Raw genomic sequence first — 21,169 nt, 5'->3', positions numbered from 1 at the left:
ATGTTTTGCTTTTAATATCCTTTCCTCGCACTCCTCTTCCACACTCTTTCCCTTTTAATTTCCATCTTGCCAGCATGCTGTCGGCAGTCCTCAGGCTTCACGTTCCAAACTTGCTCTCACAGATCTATTGGAGGATAAGTTTCTCCTGGTGTGCTCTACGTCTCAATGAGCCAAGCCTCCCCAGGGCTGTGTTACAGCAATATTAGCAAAACTACGATCCATCAGGAGAGTGAACACCTCAGTGACTCCAAAATGATTAGGTCTAGTGCTCTTAAGAGCCCAGGGCTGCAAATGAAGTCAGAGGATCCAGGAGATGAAGTACATGGAAGACCATTGAAGTGGGAGGAGGAATTGTGTCCATCAAGGGGCCAACAAGAAGTTCTATTCCACCTCCCTCTGTTCTGTTTGAATTCTTTCTTCAAAGACATCCAGGTAGTTAAGATAACATGACCACTGTGAAGAAGACACAGAGAAAGTAGAAATAATAATAATAATAATAATAATAATAATAATAATAATAATAATTTATTTCTTACTCATCTCTCCATTTTATTTATTTATTTATTTTATTTAGAATATTTATATACTGCTCCCCATTGAAAAAATTCAGAACAGGATACAAGATAAAATGAAAATAAAAAACAGAATAAAACACTTAATTTTTTTTTTAAAAAGAAGCAAATACAGAGACTCAAGGCTGCATATTAAGGAAAGGCTTCCTGGAATAAAGATGTTTTATGATCTTGATTGAGGCAGGAAACAACAGTAAATGTAAAATACATAAACCTGAATTAAGAACATAATATACATTGTTAAAACATCATAAAAACATTCTAAAAACATCCTAAAATTCCACTGGATAGACCTGCCAGAAAAGATCAGTCTTGAATGCTAATACACTGACAAGTTGATGAGTCTCCTCTGGCAGACCGTTCCACAGAAAGATCTAGTGACACGAATTCTGATGCTTAAAATGTTATTATTTATTATTATTTTTCTCTTTTATACACTATTCTCTTTTATACACTTTCCCCCACTTTATAATCCAAAGGCTTACAAACAATAAAATCTACACGACGAAACCTACCCTTACATTACAAAGCAGACTATCTTCCAATGACATATGATTTGATTAGATTTTTCCACCAAAACTATTTTTCTCATTGTGAAAGCTCTCGGGGTGATGTGAAGTTATTGATGCTATCTGAAGAATTTTTTTAAAAAGTGAGCACGGACACATCAAGATACTCACAAGAAATGCTGCTCGTCTTACCGCATTCGCTTTGGGTTTTCCTAATGTCCGTATAAACATTTTGCTTGAGAGGAACCTTTTGCACTGTCCTTAAATTTCACTTTAAATGGAAGTCATTGAGAACTTTCAGAACATAGAATTTCATAGCTGGGCTCTTCCCTGCCACATAACAAAGTCAATGGGAATGCATAACCTGTACCTTTACTTCTACCTTCTCACAGGATATCTATCTATAAAAACAGACACAGTGTTTTCACAATACAGATCCAAACCATTGTTGCTCACTGCATTTATATTAGCACCACATTCCCTGTTCACTCAAATGTATCAGCTTGAACATCCCTTCCCATCCCAACCCCTGAATCTGACCTAATATTTCCAAACTGTCTACACTTATCTTCAATGGGGAATACATGCCTTGCACACCGCAATCAGAAAAGCATGAATATTCATAGAATCCTGACATTAAAAGGTGAGCTTTGGCCCTTGTATCATTAGTTTGCAAAATCATCTCTTTCTGAAATTTCCCATTCTGGGCTGAGCAAGTGATTGCAAAGGGTAGAGTCTGGTCTTCCTTTCCTAACTTCCAGAGGATCCCCGTTCCCTGAAGATCTGAGTTTGTGCAGCTCACCTGCTAACTTGAACAGTTTGCTTTAAGAAGGTCTCATTCTCCCCTAATTCACTTTCTGTGCTCTGAAAATATAAACAAGCCAAGAAATAGTATAATCAAATGAGAAATAGGCAACCATCCCACCTTCCCTTTCCACCTCTTGGCAAAAACCTCGACTCATGGATACCGGAGCATCTCCCTTGCCAGAAGAAGATAATTTAGTCACGTCCCAGACATCTGTGTTTGTTTTCCTTTCCTGATTTCCTGCTGTAGGTTAGAACAAAGTAAAGGATTCTGTTTGGGAAGAGAACAGGCACTGGGGCCATTGTTCTATTCCGCTGAAGCTGATGGCACAGAACTCTTGTCGTTGCATATTCCTTTTTTCTGAGCCACGTTAACCACTGCTTCCCTGAGAAAGGTGGATGCAATAGGATGGATGAGGAAACAAGTGAGCTTCTGTTGAAGGGAACATTTTAATAGCTACTCCTCTCTCTCTCTCTCTCTCTCTCTCTCTCTCTCTCTCTCTCTCTCTCTCTCTCTCTCTCTCTCTTCTCTCTCTCTCTCTCTCTCTCTCTCTCTCTCTCCACAATGTGCTTCTCCCCTTCCCCAGATGAAGGTATCAAGCAAAGCATGCTTCCACCAATCCTGAAAGTAAGGATGGGAGAATGAGTGATGTTTACTGAAATTCCTCCCCCTGCTTGGCCTCCCGGTCTGTCATCCATGGACAGTGCTACTTACCAGACCTCATTCACTGAGCTGTTGTGCTGTGCAGTCCATGAGCACCCAGCCATTGCCTGTGCCCCCAGCGAGCCGCCATTTTGCAAATATATGGCAGGTCATCCCCCCCCCCGTAAATGTACTTTGCATAAATGGCAGCCACAAAGGGCCATTTACATGACATTACAAGTGTAAATGGTCCATTTACACCTGTAATGTTGCATAAATTGCACCTTTACCGATGTCATTTATGCAACATTACCCTTAGTAAAAAAATGCCAATTTTCTTTTTTTCTTTTTGGCAAAATGGTGGTTCACTGAAGGGTCAGGTGGCATCTGAGCACTTATCAGGCACCTGTGGACCACATGGTGGCTTGTCCAGGAAGCTGGATAGAGGTGGATGCCTGGCTGGGCTTTGGTGAGTGGTCTGCAGCACAGACAGAGGTATGTCCATCCAATTCCTATTCAAAGCTGGGCTTGACCTGCTCCCATTCTTGTTTATGAGTGGACAGGAAAAGGCTTCATTTCTAACAGAGAAAGTGCACTCCCTCCCCCCGCACAAAAAAGTGCACACTTGCCACCCATTGACTAAAACATGAGCATGTGAATAAAGAAAGGCATGAGCTGCAGCACCAGGAACTTCAGCAAAGAGATGTAGCCTAGCCAGGGAGCTGTCCAGCACAATCTGAGCCTTGTGACAGCAGTACTACTGTGTACAGAGGTCTGGGTGTCCTGGGGAGCTGTCCAGCAGGAGACGAGCTGAAAGCTTTGGATGGCAAATGAGCTGCTCTCATGGAGCTGTTGCACCAGCAACAAATAGGCAGGGACTGGGGACATTTCTAAGAGACCTGGCTGCCCAAATTCTCCTTGGAGCTTAGTTGGCCCTGATTCAGAGCAGACACTAGGGCTTGCCTTCTCCTCCCAAGTCGGGCTCAGAGAGGGAGCGCCTCAGACTTCCTGGTGACGACCATGGCTGGTCCATAGCCACCAGATAAATTGGATTAGGGGCTCACAGAGACAATTAAAAACACACACTCAGTGTCAGGAAAATAAGGCAATTTTATCTGAGTCAGCATCCCCTAATGTCACTCAGTATTCCCAATCCCAAACCAAACTGAGCCCAGGAGGGAGGTGGTTTAGCCATCACTAGGTAATAGCATGCCCGCGCTAGAGTTTCTAGTATATTGATTTCCTGTTTTGCTTGAGTGCTAAAGTGGTTCCTGGGCAGCCTTCTGAGCAACCTTTCTAAACTTGTTGCCCTCCTGATGTGCCCCCGGATGACCTCAGTGACTAGTCAGGTTGAGAGGGGCAAAGGCACTCTCTCAGGTATCCTGGTCCCAAGTTGTTTAGGCCTTTGCACACTAGTACAAGAACCTTAAACCTGGCCCGGCAGCGAACAGGCATGTGGTTCCTATGTGATTTAGGAAAAGACATGCTCCCTTGTCCTTTTCTTCTCCTTTTACTGGTTTGACCTCCTCTGCTTACTCTTTCCCCCTTCAGCAGTGTGATACTTTCCTGATGACACTTATCCATCTTAGCTTTCCTTATCCGCCGCCTGAAACTCTTCAAAGTCTCCTTTTGCAGCTTTAGAGCACCCACTGTTCATTTTCTAATGCGGAGTGATAGCTTTTTCTCCTAGATAATGATGATTGATTCTGTTTTCCATCCTTTGTCAAGACTTCTGGCTGTGCTCAGAATGTTAACCAGCCCTGCCTCGGATACCTCCTCATGTCCATCTGTTCCCCTAGATTTCTCTGATCCTCCTGTTTTAATCATGAACTTTCCAGAAGTGCAGAACAATCTATTAATAAATAACAATCCCAGAGATTACACGTCCTAATTAATAGTAAAATAGCATTCGACACCAAAGTGATGGATGTGCAAGAGAGTGAAAAACAGAGGGAGGAAGTGGACATGGCTCCCTTGTAATATACACACAGGATTACTGGAATAGGCTGCTATAGCTGAGGGCTAATTGTTCTTTCAGGATCATAAACAAGCTCATCATAATTAAACACACCCAGAAAAACTAGGTTCAAGGAACATGAAAGATCTGACAAAATGGCATAAAAGACCGGGGGATTTAAAGCTGAAATATGACCAGAGGCAAAAGATGGCAGCTAATTTTAACCTCAAAAAAATGGGGAGGAATTGCTGCATGGACAGGATACAGCAGTACAGCTTTTAGGCATGGGGCAGATCCTGGAGGGTTTGAATCAAGTTGTGGGATAAACCCTTGCCTGAACTTCTGGTGCTAGTGAGGTCCAATTGTATGTATATGACTGGACAGGATGCACTGGCAAACAGGATTTGTAACTACTTTCCTTGGATATTGCATCCAGTTCTGGGCACCACACTTCAAGAAGGATGCAGACAAGCTGGAACGTGTTCAGAGGAGGGCAACCAGGATATTCTGGGGTCTGGAAACAAAGCCCTATGAGGAGAGACTGAAAGAACTGGGCATCTTTAGCCTGGAGAAGAGGACATTGAGGGGAGACATGATAGCACTCTTCAAAGACTTAAAATGTTGTCACACAGAGGAGGGCCAGGATCTCTTCTCGATCCTCCCAGAGTGCAGGACACGGAATAACGGGCTCAAGTTAAAGGAAGCCAGATTCTGTCTGGACTTCAGGAAAAACTTCCTGACTGTTAGAGCAGTACGACAATGGAACCAGTTACCTAGGGAGGTTGTGGGCTCTCCCACACTAGAGGCCTTCAAGAGGCAGCTGGACAACCATCTGTCAGGGATGCTTTAGGGTGGATTCCTGCATTGAGCAGGGGGTTGGACTCGATGGCCTTATTGGCCCCTTCCAACTCTACTATTCTATGATTCTGTGATATCTGTGAAGGTTCTCTCACCAAAATTGAGTTATCCCACCCCCTTCAACCTTGCCACCCTATTGTATGATGTTGGGGACATTTTTGTGGTGCAAAACTCTATGACCTTGCTTCTAGTTTTCCTGGGCCTCCTCATGGCTAGACAACAGTATCCCTGCCCCTGCCCACCCCACTGCCATGGTTTCCATGAAGCATTTCCCTCAGTCTGACTGGATTGAAAATGGCTAAACAGGATGTCATGATTCCCCCAGCAATAACACCCACTAGGAGATCAAGGAGCACCACTCCTGGTATCTCCAATACATTGAAACTGTTAGCAGCAGCAGCATAAAGTAGTGCGCTGGGGGGATTTCAGGAGATCTCTTGCCCTCCCTCTGGTAACCACCAAGTTCTGAGCCCAAATTCTGCTTAGCCTTTTCTCACTACCACAGGGTGCTATCTGAGAGCCAATGCATGTGAGTCAGTCTCTCAGATGTACTAATGCCCAAGTCTAATTAGATCTGAAAGTGAGTCCAGTCCAAGCCATAGAGAAGCAAAATGATGCCAATTGGTGTCCAGCCTATAAACGATCTCCTGATAATTCAGATCAGCATTACATGCTTGACTTAGAACCCTTTATTCAGACCAGGGAATATAACTTGGCCTGGTCTGGCTATTAGGGTGATGAATAGGCTTCCTGGTATTTCCCTACAGTTCCTTTCTTTGGCTAAAGCACTCTTACCCAACCTGGTGAGCTCCAGAGTTTTGGACTGCAACTCCCAGCATTTCTTAACTCTACATGCTGGCTGGGGATTCTGGGAGTTGTAGTCTAACACCTCTGGAGGGTGTCCAGTTGGGGAAGACTAGATTAGAGAGCTAGCAGGTTGATTCCCAACCTTACATGTTGTAGGTTGACTGCTCAAGGGCTCTCTAGTGCTGAAGGCTAGGGCACCCCGCTAAGAAACCATCATGAAAAGCATATTCACAATAAATTCAGCATGACTCATGACATCCGGGAGCAAAATAGTCAATAGATTCACTGAACGGGATGGGGGAAGGTGTCCAGAAAGTACCACCACGTTGGATGAAGCTGATAGCATAGAGATGTAAGCTTTCCCGCCTCCACCCCTCAAAGCATCGGTGATACCATCAGACGCAGGAGTGTTGATGTGTAGGCCAGCTTGATTAAAGTGACCTTCTGGGATAAAGGGGTGTATTATTTACTCCCATGTTTTCTGCTCTCATTACTGAATCCTCATTTTTCCATTTGCCCTCACTTCCCTCTGCCCCCCTCTTTTCTTGCCATCTCTTTTTGCTTCTCCTCATTTCTCCTCCTCGCTCCATCTGCCCTTCATAATGACTTAATCTGGCAGGCAAGGTGACAAGCGAGTGAATCGAACACGGAGGGTCCCCCCCCTCTGCTCTCCAGATTCATTTGAAGATTTCTCTGAATGCAGAGCTAAAGCCCCAAGATTCAATTTCCCCTTGACATAATAACAGAATTAGTCTCATATTGTCATACATAAATTACTCACCAAGCCTGGCGCCCTGAGAGAGAGAGAGAGAGAGAGAGAGAGAGAGAGAGAGAGAGAGAGAGAGAGAAGAGAATCCAAAGGTGGTGTGAGCGGTGAGAGAGAATAAGAACCGGAGATCAGAGGTTGACATCAATCATGTTTGAAAAGCAGGGAGAAACACAGCTCAACAACAGAGCCAGGAACAAGCTACTTCCCTCCTGCATCTCATGAGCTGTTACGGCCTTTAACACAGGGAATGTCACACTTTGTAAAGAATAGAGGGATTTTGCAATGCCCCCCTCCCAAATTCTTTAGGATAGCTAGACTGCCATCCTATATTCACTTTCTAGGGAACAAGGGCTCATCTACACCAAGCAGAATATTTGAAAGTGGTATGAAAGCACTATATAAAAGGCAGGATCTTCACTACTGCTTTGTAGTGGTACTGAAGTGCACTGACAACTGTTGGGGCCCAGAACACATCTACACCAAGCAGGATATAGCACTATGAAAGCAGTATGAAAGCTGTATATGGGATGTGTCAATGGGCCCCAACAGTTGTCAGTGCACTTCAATATCACTATAAAGCAGTAGTGTGGCTCCTGCCTTTTATATACCACTTTCATACTGCTTTCATAGTGGAATATCCTGCTTAGTGTAGATGAGCCTCAGGCCACAGCTAGACCTAAGGTTTATCCTGGGATCATCCAGGGTTCGCCCCTGCCTGAGCACTGGATCACCTGTGTGTCACCTAGGTGAACAATTTTGACCCCAGGACGATCCATGGATAAACCTTAGGTCTAGCTATGGCCCCAGTCTCCGTTGACTTAGGTCCCAATGACATTTATTGCTGTTGTTTCTATACTGCTTCTCATTTTCAAATACCCTGAAGTGGTTTACAAAAGAATGCAATAAATGTAAAACAATACAATAAACCGTGCTATAGTAGAGACTGAATCAAAAGACATTGGTGGCTGGGGGAAAGCCAAAGTAAAATAAAAATAATAAAAAATAAATTACTTTAAAAAGTTACGTTTAATAGATCGCGAAAACATGGTAGTTTTGAGGACTGGCATACTGCAGAGAGGAAAACATTCTGTAGGGCAGGTGCTACCACAAAGACAGCTCATCTTTGTGTCACTGCCAAAAGAAATTTTGTAGGCCACGCCATGTGCATAGGGCTTTGTATAGTTGTATGAGTTGTATAGAGCTTTGCATACTCATATCAACACTTAGCTTAGAAGTGGAATGGCAGCCTGTCTTAATCCTTTATCACAGGCGTGAGGGCAATCAGCATTCCCTGTACTACAGTGGGAGATAGACAAACCAGCATCTACAGCAGATGACAGAAGATCCTTTTTTAGGATTTCCAGGTCAGGACCCAAGAAGAAGCATCACCCAGAAAATGGAAGGATACCAGATATGCAGGTAAGAGCTGCTCAACATCCAAAAGAATGACTAAGACAGGATCTACACTACTGCTTTATCATGGTACTGAAGTGCAGTGACAACTCTTGGGGCCCATTGACACATCTACACTAAGCAGGATATAACACTAAGAAAGCGGTATATGGTATGTGTCATTGGCCCCCAGCAGTTGTCAGTGCAGTTCAATACCACTATAAAGCAGGGGTGTAGTTCCTGACTCCATATACCGCTTTCATAATGCTATAGCCTCCTTGGTGTAGAGATGCCCAGAGATTCCTCTGGGGGACGGATGTATGAGAAATCTGTTTCAGTTCATTTTTTTGTTCAGGGTTTACCCACTTTGCACATTCCAGACTGAAAGATAGACTCAAATGCAATCTGGGCTCAAAGTCTGTACATATGCAAGCTTGCAGTGTGATTGATGAACCCTCCAGAAATGCGTAAGAGAGCATGCATACAACTGAAAAATGTGTATTAAAAATGCACACTTTTGAAAAATGTGCACAAACATGCATTAATCAATTGGGGGGGAATGAGTACATTTCAAAAATGTGCACTATTGATGCATATATTTCAGCATGCGCGCGCATACACACACCACACCACACTGACATGTCCTCCACTTCCATAAAGAGGGTTTTTTTTTAAAAAAAACCTAACAAACCCAAAACCCACCACCACCCATGACTTTTGAGTTTTTTTGCTGGAGGCTTGAGAGTGAGGGAGTTGGCATTCCTTTTTGCGTGGCCTGATCTCACTTTGCCAACCTGTCCTCATCTTTCTCTCTGCTTGATTTTCATCCCCAGCTTTTTCACAGCTCCTAATGAGATGGTGGAGTGCTCATATCTTGAGAAATTCCCCAGCTGCATCTCCAGCTGAGACCCCGATTGATAGTCTCAGAAAATGAGGAGGAGGATAAAAGATCACAACCGTTCCATTAAAAAATTGATTTGTTCAGGGCCCGGGCTGTTTCAGGAGCACAGAAACTTTCTCGGCTTGAGACCTCTGGCTAGCTGAGATGCCAAATCGTCTTATGGACACAGGGTGACTTCTTTGCTCAGACTCGTTGTCTCAGCTGAGTATCTCTCAACCATGGTCCTTGCCCCTTGACGATGTAATATAAAACAACTCATTACCAATTCTGCAGTGATGTAGTGGAGGGGAAACACTAGGCAGTCCGGCTCCAGGACTTTTTTCAAGGCAGGACTGATGACGGCATCTGCTGGAGCAGCCCTTGATCCCACTGGCTCTGGAAAGTGACTGAGGTAATAACAATGCTTTCAAATTTTATTATTGTTTGTGACAGATTAGCATGAAAGACGTCAGAGAATGAGGAAAATTATCAAGCAGAGGCTGGATATATTTATTCATTTTATTTATATATGGTGTTTCTTTGCTGCCCTATAGCCCAAGCTCTCTGGACCAATATCATAGAATCATAGAATAGCAGAGTTGGAAAGGGCCTACAAGGCCATCGAGTCCAACCCCCCTGCTCAATGCAGGAATCCACCCTAAAGCATCCCTGACAGGTGGTTGTCCAGCTGCCTCTTGAAGGCCTCTAGTGTGGGAGAGCCCACCACCTCCCTAGGTAACTGATTCCATTGTCACACTGCTCTAACAGTCAGGAAGTTTTTTCCTGACATCCAGCTGGAATCTGGCTTCCTTTAACTTGAGCCCATTATTCCGGGTCCTGCACTCTGGGAGGATCGAGAAGAGATCCTGGCCCTCCTCTGTGTGACAACCTTTTAAGTATTTGAAGAGTGCTATCATGTATCCCCTCAATCTTCTCTTCTCCAAGCTAAACATGCCCAGTTATTTCAGTCACTCCTCATAGGGCTTTGTTTCCAGACCCCTGATCATCCTGGTTGCCCTCCTCTGAACATGCTCCAGCTTGTCTGCGTCCTTCCTGAATTGTGGAGCCCAGAACTGGATGCAATACTCTAGATGAGGCCTAACCAGGGCCGAATAGAAAGGAACCAGTACCTCACGCGATTTGGAAGCTATACTTCTATTAATGCAGCCCAAAATAGCATTTGCCTTTCTTGCAGCCATATCACACTGTTGGCTCATATTCAGCTTGCAATCTACAACAATTCCAAGATCCTTCTTGTTTGTAGTATTGCTGAGCCAAGTATCCCCCATCTTGTAACTGTGCATGAGCAGTTTAAATGGCAACACTCCATTGCAAGATGGTTTGCAATTCCAACCAGAAGTTGAAGGGTGTATTTCAGCTGGATGGAGATCTTTTGTCAAATCTCTGTGTGTTTTATAAGTTCAACCTATGCAGTCAGGAAGGAAGGAAGACAAAAAGAAAGAAAGAAAGAAAGAAAGAAAGAAAGAAAGAAATTGCGTTAAGAACCCTGCCAATGGTGAGACTACCTGTGAGAAAGTGTCCCCCAACTCCTCTCTCCAAAAATAGGGTGGAGAATTTCGAGAGTCCATTTGTGCACAACTCTTGAATCTACAGCTGGCTTCTAGTGCTTCACCTTGTTGCACAGTCAGGGGGTCCCTGTCCATCCAGCTGTGCGAAAGGATGATTCTACATATCTCACAACTTCATACTCCACTTGCAAGCTCCCCTTTCCTTCCCCTTGGCAGGGACCCCTGGCACTCTGCCACCCATTGTGAAGAGCATCCCCTGATTCAGTGCCAGGGGAAACAGCAGCTGCATTGAACTTAATCTCCTGAACTTTATTGCCACATTTAACAATGAAGTGATTTCATTTAATAGAATCAACCCATTAATCAAGTAGCAAAGAGACTAATTTTTCTACAGCTTTCCTGGCTCCTTCTGAAACATTTCTCTCAATGTTGCTAAGAAGATTGAATCCTATTAAAGCGGCCATGCTCTGCAGAGTGGCATCCATACCAATGCAAAGATGGTATGGAAGGTACATGAAGCTCCCTTAAACTGAGCTAGGCTATCCCTCCAGGTACCACTGTGGTATGTATTCTGGTTTATGGTGGCTCTCCTGGTCTCATGTAGAGGCCTATGCCAGAGATCCTTTAGGCTCGGAGATCCTGGGGGTTAAACTGGGGCCTTCTGCATGCAAAACTTCACTCTGCCATTGAGCTATGGATCCTGCCTGTCTTTTATAGGAGGCTGCTTCTCTGAAGGCTGAAAACGTCCTGGTTTCCAAAAGCCAAATTACTGCAGTAGAATTAGGGATGTGCAAATCACAAGCTAGTCATTAAAATCTGTGAATGCCTGGCTATACAGATAAGCTTTCAGCAAGCACTGAAAGAGAAAAGGCTTCCCACCGCCCTTGAATGGGGTCGGCAGGATACAGGTCAGACACCCATTCTCAGGACTAGCTGATTCTGGCAGTGATCAGCAAGCCCTGATCCCTGATCCTGACACCCCGGGAGCAGTTCTTCACCATCAAAGATCCATGCTCCTTCCAGATCCTCAGTTCACCCACACATTCCTATGGGCAGTAAAGCTGAGCATCTCTGCTTTTTGGGTGACAGACAAACCAGAGATGTTGCAAAGGGAAGGGAATAAATAATGTCGGAGTGACAGGGGCTTTAACAACAAAATCACACCAGGAATGGAGTACATAATGAGTGCCAGTCTGAGAAAATAATTTCCAACCACCTGAAGCCACACAGCCTTTGAGGGATGCTTTTATTTATAGATTTAACTCCTGGCTTTTGAATTGATTTTATCCATCACTTAACAACAAATGTGGCATGGCCAAAGTACAACCAGGTTGATGGCCCTCCTTCCCTCTCTGCCTTCAGGCTAAGTAAGCAAATAGGTACAAGGGTCTAATTGAGCTAAGTAATTGAATCCTGTCTTACACACACACACACATACACACACACACACACACACACACACACACACACACACACCAGTTCCTTACTAGGGCAAGAAAAGTCTGCAACCAGGATGATCAGAGGACAGGAAACAAAGCCCTATGAAGAGAGACTGAAAGAACTGGGCCTGTTTAGCCTGGAGAAGAGAAGATTGAGGGGAGACATGAGAGCACTCTTCAAAGACTTGAAAGGTTGTCCCACAGAGGAGGGCCAGGATCTCTTCTCGATCATCCCAGAGTGCAGGACATGGAATAACGGGCTCAAGTTAAAGGAAGCCAGATTCCAGCTGGACATCAGGTAAAACTTCCTGACTGTTAGAGCAGTACGACAATGGAATCAGTTGCCTGGTGAGGTTGTGGGCTCTCCCATACTAGAGGCCTTCAAGAGGCAGCTGGACAGCCATCTGTCAGAGATGCTTTAGGTTGGATTCCTGCATTGAGCAGGGGGTTGGACTCGATGGCCTTGTAGGCCCCTTCCAACTCTGCTATTCTATGATTCTATGATTCTATGCTTATGACAGGTACAACCCACTCCAGCTGGAAAAATTGATGTCGTGCAACTTAGGGCAGCAATTCATGGGCATTCCCATGCATACAGGCAATGATTGTGTGCACAGGGGATCCCTATTTATTTCTGAATCATGTCCATGTACACCTTCCACATAAACCAAATTCCATTTTGAAGAAGCTGTTGGGGGTTGCATTCCTGTAGAGAGCAGCACTGACAACAAAGGGGACTGGGGACAAAGGTCTAAGAAATGGCAAAAATACCTTCACATTTTCACTTATAGCGCCTACCGCTAGTAATTAAGACTTAGGGGAGGCATATAAACTTTTTTAGAATTGGTTGGGGGAAGTGCACAGAAGCCAGGAAACCACCACATGATTGGTGGTCAGGGGAAAAGAGGGGTGGGAACAGAAGAAGGGCCATGGTCATATGGGAAACCACATCATCATCATCATCATCATCATCATCATCATCATCATCATAAAATTATTTGCTACCCGCCTCTCCCTCTGGATCGAGGCGGGGTACAACACAAATAAAACACCATAAAATAATACAACTAATTCGAATGTTTAAAACCAGTGCATCATTAAAAGCAGCACACCATTAAAAAAGGCATCTTAAAATTCAACTGGGTAGGCCTTCCAGAAGAGATCAGTCTTTATGGCTTTCTTAAATTCTGGAAGACTGTTAAGTTGATGAATCTCTCCCGGCAAGCCATTCCACAAACTGGGAGCGGCAGAAGAGAAGGTCCTCCGGGTAATACCTGTCAGCCTAGTTTTGGCAGACTGAAGGAAATTCTTCCCAGAGGACCTGAGTGTGCGGGGCGGATTGTACGGGAGAAGGCGATCCTGCAAGTAGCCTGGACCCAACCCATGTAGGGCTTTAAAGGTAATAACCAACACTTTGTACTTTGCCCAGAAACTAATTGGCAGCCAGTGAAGAGATTTTAAAACTGGTGTGATGTGGTCACCCCTAGGTGTACCGGTGACCAACCTGGCCGCCATATTTTGAACTAGTTGAAGTTTCCAGACTAGGCACACATTGAGATCCCGGGAGGGCCAGATTGAGTTCCCAGGTTGGAGGCTGTGTGCACCCCTGATGTATACCAAATAAAGGATCATGCTCCTTCATCAGAAGGAGGAAGTGATGGCTGATGGGTATGATGACCTCATGGTCATCATTTGCACACATGGGGGATGAATCCAGAGACTCTGAGGAGTGGGGAAATCAATTGCTCTTCACTGCCCTTCACTTGGATTTAAGAAGAGCCCTGCTGGATCAGACCAAAGTTCCATCTAGCCAAGCACTCTGTTCCCACAGTGGTCAACCAGCTGTTGACCGGGAACCCACAAGCAGGATATGGTGTAACTGTACCCTCCCACCCATATTCCCAAGCAACTGGTGTATATAGGCTTACTGCCTCTGTTACTGGGGGTAGCATATATCCATCAGGACTAGTAGCCATTGACAGCCTTCTCCTCCAGGAATTTATCCAACCCCCTTTTAATGCCATCCAAATTGGTGGCCATCACTACATGATGTGGTAGTGAATTCCATAGTTTAACTATGCACTGTGTAAAGAAGTTCTCGTTCTTCTGAATTGTTCACTCCTCAACTATATTTAAAACCCAGGGAGCAACCCGGCAGTGTTCTCTGTGTTTATGGGCTAAAGAAGCAATGTCAGGAATGATGCTCAGAAGGGAGGCATTGACTAGGCCTACCCTGGTATTTAAAGAAGGACGTAGCTACTGAGACCTCTCAGAGAACATCTTTTGTGCTTGGATATCTATCAGGTCTCTTGGTCGCTTAATGAATTGTTGTGTACATTAATTTGATATTGCATTTATGTATGTCAATCTTTTACAAAGAAGAAGAAGAAGAAGAAGAAGAACAATGAAAGGGATGTATTTAAGATTGTCTTTCTGGAGCCAGGTTGAAGGGCCTTTGCTGTGAAGAAGCCATTGTTTGTAGTGTGGAGTTCAAGTGCTGAAAGTGAATTCACAAGTCTTTGGAATGCCTACCTGTGGAAACTGATCTATGGAAATAGAAGCCAGAGTAAAGAAGGAGGAGGAGGAGGAAGCAGCAGCAGAAGCAGAAGCAGAAATAATAATAATAATAATAATAATAATAATAATAATAATAATAATAATAATGGACTCTCATATTGAATTGCCAGAGGAGCCAGGTAGCCCAGTTCTTACAGGGAGCTGCCTCAGGCAGCAAGTGCTGGGAGTGGTCAGTGGCAGCAAGAAGTTGGGGTAACAGAGCTGTGTGTGCATTACAACCAGCCAGAACCTCTTAAGCTAACCTGCTACTCTCAAGTGCAGTGGAGGACGCAGCCCTATTGTCCATGGTGAAGAAAGATTCAACTTTCAGTTTGGTTGGCTTCTGTGCATGGGTTGGGGGTACAAGACATCTTATACTTCACCTCAGGCAGCAAAATTTCTCAGGCAGCCATGGTTCAGTGGTTGAGCACATGTTTTGCATGCAGAAGGCTGCAGGTTCAATTCCCTACTGCTCAGCTTAAAAGGTTTTGGGATAAAATGGCCTACAAAGAACACAAACTGGCTCTTTTGAGCATTGTTTCCAATCAGTAGACTATACTGGCTTGATAGACAAATTTCCTGTCCTTGCTGAAGGCAGCTTCCAAGGGTTGTGAATTAACTTTGAACAGGGGTATACAAACATCATAAATAAATGCATAAATGTAACCACTGTACTTTGTGCTCCAAAAAGATATACGTCCACAAATTGTAAGCGCTGTGGGATCGGTGGAAGAGGAAAGCTCTTTAAAATGTTAATACATCCATAGATTCTATTTGAAATTCTCCTCTTGAGGTACCAGAAGAGAAATGTATACTCCAATAAGCACATGAATTTTGAAATCTGCACTCCCTGGATGGCAATTTATCAAAAATCGAGGCTGGGAAAATGGTTGAGGCCACAGCACAGATGAGCTAATGGGTTAAATGAAAGACAACAAGAGATAAGGTTGGTTAATTGCTAATTGCTTGCATTGTGTGAAAAATCCATTTTGAAAAGGTATTTCATAACTTGTATAATGAAGGTGAAAAATTCAATAGGGAGAATGAGGCAGAAAATGGGTGATGGGGAGCATTTAACAGGAGATCACACTTTGATTAAGGAGCATCTGACAATTACATATGAGAATCTAAAGTCAGAGCAAAAGAGAGTTATATAACACACACACACACACACACGGCTTATTGTGTCAAAACAACAGACCAGAATCTTGTCTATACCAGTGACCAGTTCTAGATGCAACAGGTGAGTTTTTAATTAATGGATGTGTATATATACATCACTCTAAGCTTTGGAATCTAAAGTCTAGGGATGCCCATATTTCTGTAACAATTTTCAGAAGGTTTGGTCTTACTTGTCTGTTGCAGAAAATGCTTGTCTATTGCAATAAAACCAACAAAGAGTCTTGTGGCACCTGGAAGACTAACAAATGAACTCTGGCATACATTTTTGTGGACCCTAGTCCACTTCATTGATGCATGGAGTATTACGGAGTCTCTGGTTTACATACAGTATCTGTTTCAAGGAGGGGATTGCAAACAGTGATGCCAGAAGGAAATTAAATGCAGACAGTATGGACTGCGACATTCATATTATTAACTGTGATCTTTCACAGTACAATTGCTGCTGATAACACAAACTTCATCCACTAGGTAAGGCAATTACTCTACCTTGCGTGATAAATACATTTTATCCTGATTCAAGCCTCTGACAATCGACTTATAACTCTCATCAACAGGTTAAAAATATGTACAAAATTCCATGCGGAGTGTGTTTGTGTGTAAGATAGAAAGGCAAACGAGAATATAGAGAGGGAGAGAGGGAGAAGGCTAAACATTTTATTTATTTATTTATTTATTTATTTATTTTTGCATTTATATCCCAACTTTTTTACCTCCATGGAACCCAAGGCAGCGTACATAATCCTCCTTCTCCTCTCCATTTTATCCTCACAACAACAACCCTGTGAGGTAGGTTGGGATGAGAATCTGTGACTGTCCCAAAGTCACCCAGTGGGTTTCCATGGCCGAGTGGGGACTAGAACCCAGTTCTCCTGCATCCTGAATCTAATGCTTTAGCCACTACACTACATTGGCTCTCACATTTCAGTTTCTGCCCTCATCAGGAGTAGCAGTTTGGAATGCCTGGAAACAATTCAAAGCAGAGGCTATTTTTGTGAACTGCCCAGAGAGCTTCGGCTATTGGGTGGTATAGAAATGCAATGAATGAATAAATAAATAAATAAATAAATAAATAAAACTATGAGTCGTATAAAGTTCACAAATTCTCCAACCAGATTAAGGCCATTTGGACTAATTCTTAAGTATATAGATTTATTTATTTATTTATTACATTTTTATACCGCCCAATAGCCGAAGCTCTCTGGGCGGTTCACAAAAATAGATCCAGAAGTTTTCCCTTTTGTCATGCATGTCAGCATCTTTTGTTTATTCTATTGGAAGCAACTGTAAATCAGAATATATATATATTGTATATATATAATAGAATCATAGAATAGCAGAGTTGGAAGGGGCCTACAAGGCCACTGAGTCCAACCCCCTGCTCAATGCAGGAATCCACCCTAAAGCATCCCTGACAGATGGTTGTCCCGCTGCCTCTTGAATGCTTCTAGTGTGGGAGAGCCCACAACCTCCCTAGGTAACTGCTTCCATTGTCGTACTGCTCTAACAGTCAGGAAGTTTTTCCTGATGTCCAGCTGGAAACTGGCTTCCTTTAACTTGAGCCTGTTATTCCGTGTCCTGCACTCTGGGAGGATCAAGAAGAGATCCTGGCCCTCTTCTGTGTGACAACTTTTTAAGTATTTGAAGAGTGCTATCATGTCTCCCCTCAATCTCCTCTTCCCCAGGCTAAACCTGCCCAGTTCTTTCAGTCTCTCTTCATAGGGCTTTGTTTCCAGACCCCTGATCATCCTGGTTGCCCTCCTCTGAACACGCTCCAGCTTGTCTGTGTCCTTCTTGAATTGTGGAGCCCAGAATATATAATTGATGTGGAAATACAACAGAACAAACTTAGCAATGCAAAAATGAGAACCTAGGTGAAACTGAGCTTAACACATTCATGCACCCCTACCCATAACACAGTGCAATGCAGTACATTTTAAGAGAAAATAGTCAAGGTGCTAACAATTTGAAAATCAAGTCAGATGTTTCTAGTCACTTACAACTGCAGACCTTGAAGCTCTTGTTTCTTTCCTTGCATACATCAAGAGGCTTTCCCTGTGTTGGGTTAAACCAGTGGAATCTATTTTATGCCTCCTTATTCCCTGCATCAAGATCCAAGTTATCGGCTAATTAAACCGCAAGCATTTCCAACAACAGTTGGCTGGAGTTGTAAGTGCCATTGTAACAAACAAAAAGGCCAGGCGTGACATATGGTGCTTACTCAAGATTAAAGAGCATCACCTATTTTATTTTCAACCTGTGATGATTCCTTCTTTGCGGTCCACACACACTCTTGGTTAAATGGCAAAACAGCAGCCCGGCAAGGGTCACCAATACCTATTTCAGAGGCAAAACTCTTGCATGTTTGTGATGAGGTGGTCAGGTCACATTGCTGCTGTTCCATCAGAAAAGCAAACTAATATGAATGGAAATGTAGGGCGAGAAAGCCAAGCAGGGATTGGGAAGCAGAGCAAAGGGGCAACGGTGTGGGAAATCAATCACAGGAGATCAGGAGATGTTTCTCTCTCTATGAAAATAGAGGAGAACAGGCTCCACATCCTAAAGAGCTGCCATGGGAAGACATCGTGGACTGGAACTCAGGAGAACCAGTTTCAATGAACAATTCATGCCGTATGAGCAGGGGTGAGAGGCTGGATATCCACCCCCAATCAGCCCAATCAGGGCCAAATGACATCAAAAGGGTGAGCCCACACCCCTTTATGTCATTTGGTCCCCAATGGGCACTCAGAAACACCACTTCCCAACCCCCTTGTTATCTCCAATCTGTGATTGGAGATAACAAGATGATTTCTCTCCTTACCTCCTCCCAAAGCCCCCAGGAGCCTCCAGACTAGGGGCAGGGCTTGGGGCAGGGTGTGTGCCTTAGGAAGGTAAACTGCCATGTCAAGTCTTGGAGACACCTCATCAGATGAGGAAGACACTTTATTAGAACAGAAACCATTAGAAGAAATCCAGGAGACATCCTGCCCGACTGCTGGGGAACAGTCAGGCCCATAGAATCATAGAATAGCAGAGTTGGAAGGGGCCTATAAGGCCATCGAGTCCAACCCCCTGCTCAGCAGGGAATTCAGAGTCTGAACAGGAGCACAGTCTTTCCACAACTCCCCAGGAAAGACGCTGACTGAAGAGGCATGCTCAGCTGCCTCCACTCAAGTGTAGTTCCCACTTACAGTCCAGGTCTGCTCGAGAGGAGGGCGTATGATGGGCCTTTGATCAATTGCAGCTGGGGGCTGGGTGGAGCCAGGATTATCAACCTTGAAAATCCTTGCAGAGACGTGACATCTTTGCTAGAAACAAATAATCTGTTCCTGGCTCTGTTTTGTTGGCTTGTGTTCCTTGCATCGCTGCTACTGCTGGAATTCTTGATTTGCAACCTGGACCGTCTACGACCTTGCTTAATTGCCCACTCCCCGTTATTCTATGGACACTTATCTTGGTCTGGGCTTCTAACCTTGCCATGCTTTTCAGACTATGATGTTGTTTCATCCTAGACTTTTGAACTCCAACTTCCATGGCAACCTGACCCTGCCTGTGTTCTTCCCTGATCTTCTGTCAGCAAGCAAATCGAAACTGACCGGGGCAGTTTAAGACAGCCTCAGTCTCAGAGGGGCATAGCTGGAGGAGGACAGGAGTGGGTGGAGGTTATGGAGGGAGCCTATCTCTGTAGACCAGTTAAGGTCTAGGGGTTGCCCACACATGAGTTAGAGTAGCATTCTGCAACCTGTTGGACTACAACTCCCAGCATGCCACAGCCAGCAATGTTGAGTGATGAAGGCTGATCAAGAATGACCCAGCGGCTATCAGACATGATGAAATCTGCAGGTTCAGATGCAGTATGCGACTAAATTCCACACATTTGGGACTATGGGCTTCAGGGTTGGTCACTGTGGGAAGCAGGGTGATGGAGAAGGTGGCGCTGTGTTCCGATCCAGGAGGACTCTTCTGGTGTTCTTAGCAAATGCAACAGAAGACAGGGCTTTTTCTGCATGTTGCATTTTTGTTGAAGACGGAATTTAGGTAAGTGCATCTTGTTAGTTTAGCTAGTACTGTGGCCATAGTTCCTCTACTTTCTCCTTCAATGTTCCACCCAATTCTTCATCATGCTACACTGTGACCAAAACACAACAAGCTTATAACAACAAAATGTCTTGCCCTAAGCCCTTATGTTGTGGCAAGTTACCAGCTGGGTGAGGGTCAAATGGATACAACGACCCACGCACAGCACAGACTGCACATGGGAAACAGCTGAATGAATCAAACGTCTTGTGAACTTTGAAGAGCAGTCCAAAAATTCTTGGATCATTAGGCTAAGAATCTCCTGTTATCTCCTCCTCCTCCTCCTCCTCCTCAGAATGCCTTTCAAGGTCACTCCATGGAGCTGTCAAGCATGCAGGCACTGAAGTGATTGGAGTTGACATGCCAATTTTCTCCTGCCAGGCCAGAGGCCAAGAGCTGCGGCGGAGTGCCTGCCCCTGGCGGTATCAAGAGGCTAGATGGAGAAGGAATATTCGGACCACAGTGATGCCTACAGTAGTACCTCTGGCTCAACACATGCCAAGATAATGAATTTAAAATGTTGCTATGCCAAGAGGATGTTACCAGCAAAGACCCAGTCTCCCTCCTAGCCCAGTAAGTTTTGTGCAGGGGCGGGGGAATGGGCATCCCTAACAATACTTAAGCATTTCATTTAAACAGGCCTGCAAAGCTAGGGGAGATAACTACTGACAAAACATAATTCCCGCCTCTCCATTCCCCTTTCCCCTTCAAGCCACAGGAATTGCTGCAAGCCAAGCTAAATTTATTGCTAAACTATTTACATATACTTGCACAGATTGATTTGCATAGAACCTTTGTCAGCAGGGACCTCATGTAAATGAACAAATCGCCAACAACAACACAGCCATCAAGGAAGGCACAAAGCAAACTTATTATTTTCCAACATGCAGATTATAAAGTTGCACACTGTCCAGTTCTTGTTTTAAACCTTTCTGAAATTGGATGTGCTGGACACCCAAAGGTCCAATTATCATTTGAGAATACTGCAGTTCCTTTTAAATATTTACATTTCAAACACCTCGTATAAGGTTAGTGACACTGAAATAAAACGGTGAGATCTACAAAGAGTAATGTCTTTCCATTGTACATTTTTAAAAGTTCACTTTATCTAGCTTAGAATGTACTCATGGTTGTATTATTATTTATGTAGTACCATCCAAGTTCATGGATAACAGGCAGGCTGGAGGGAGGGAGATTG

The sequence above is a fragment of the Elgaria multicarinata genome, chromosome 12, assembly GCF_023053635.1.
Source record: "Elgaria multicarinata webbii isolate HBS135686 ecotype San Diego chromosome 12, rElgMul1.1.pri, whole genome shotgun sequence".
Taxonomy (NCBI): domain Eukaryota; kingdom Metazoa; phylum Chordata; class Lepidosauria; order Squamata; family Anguidae; genus Elgaria; species Elgaria multicarinata.
Note: the sequence above shows the minus strand (reverse complement) of the source record.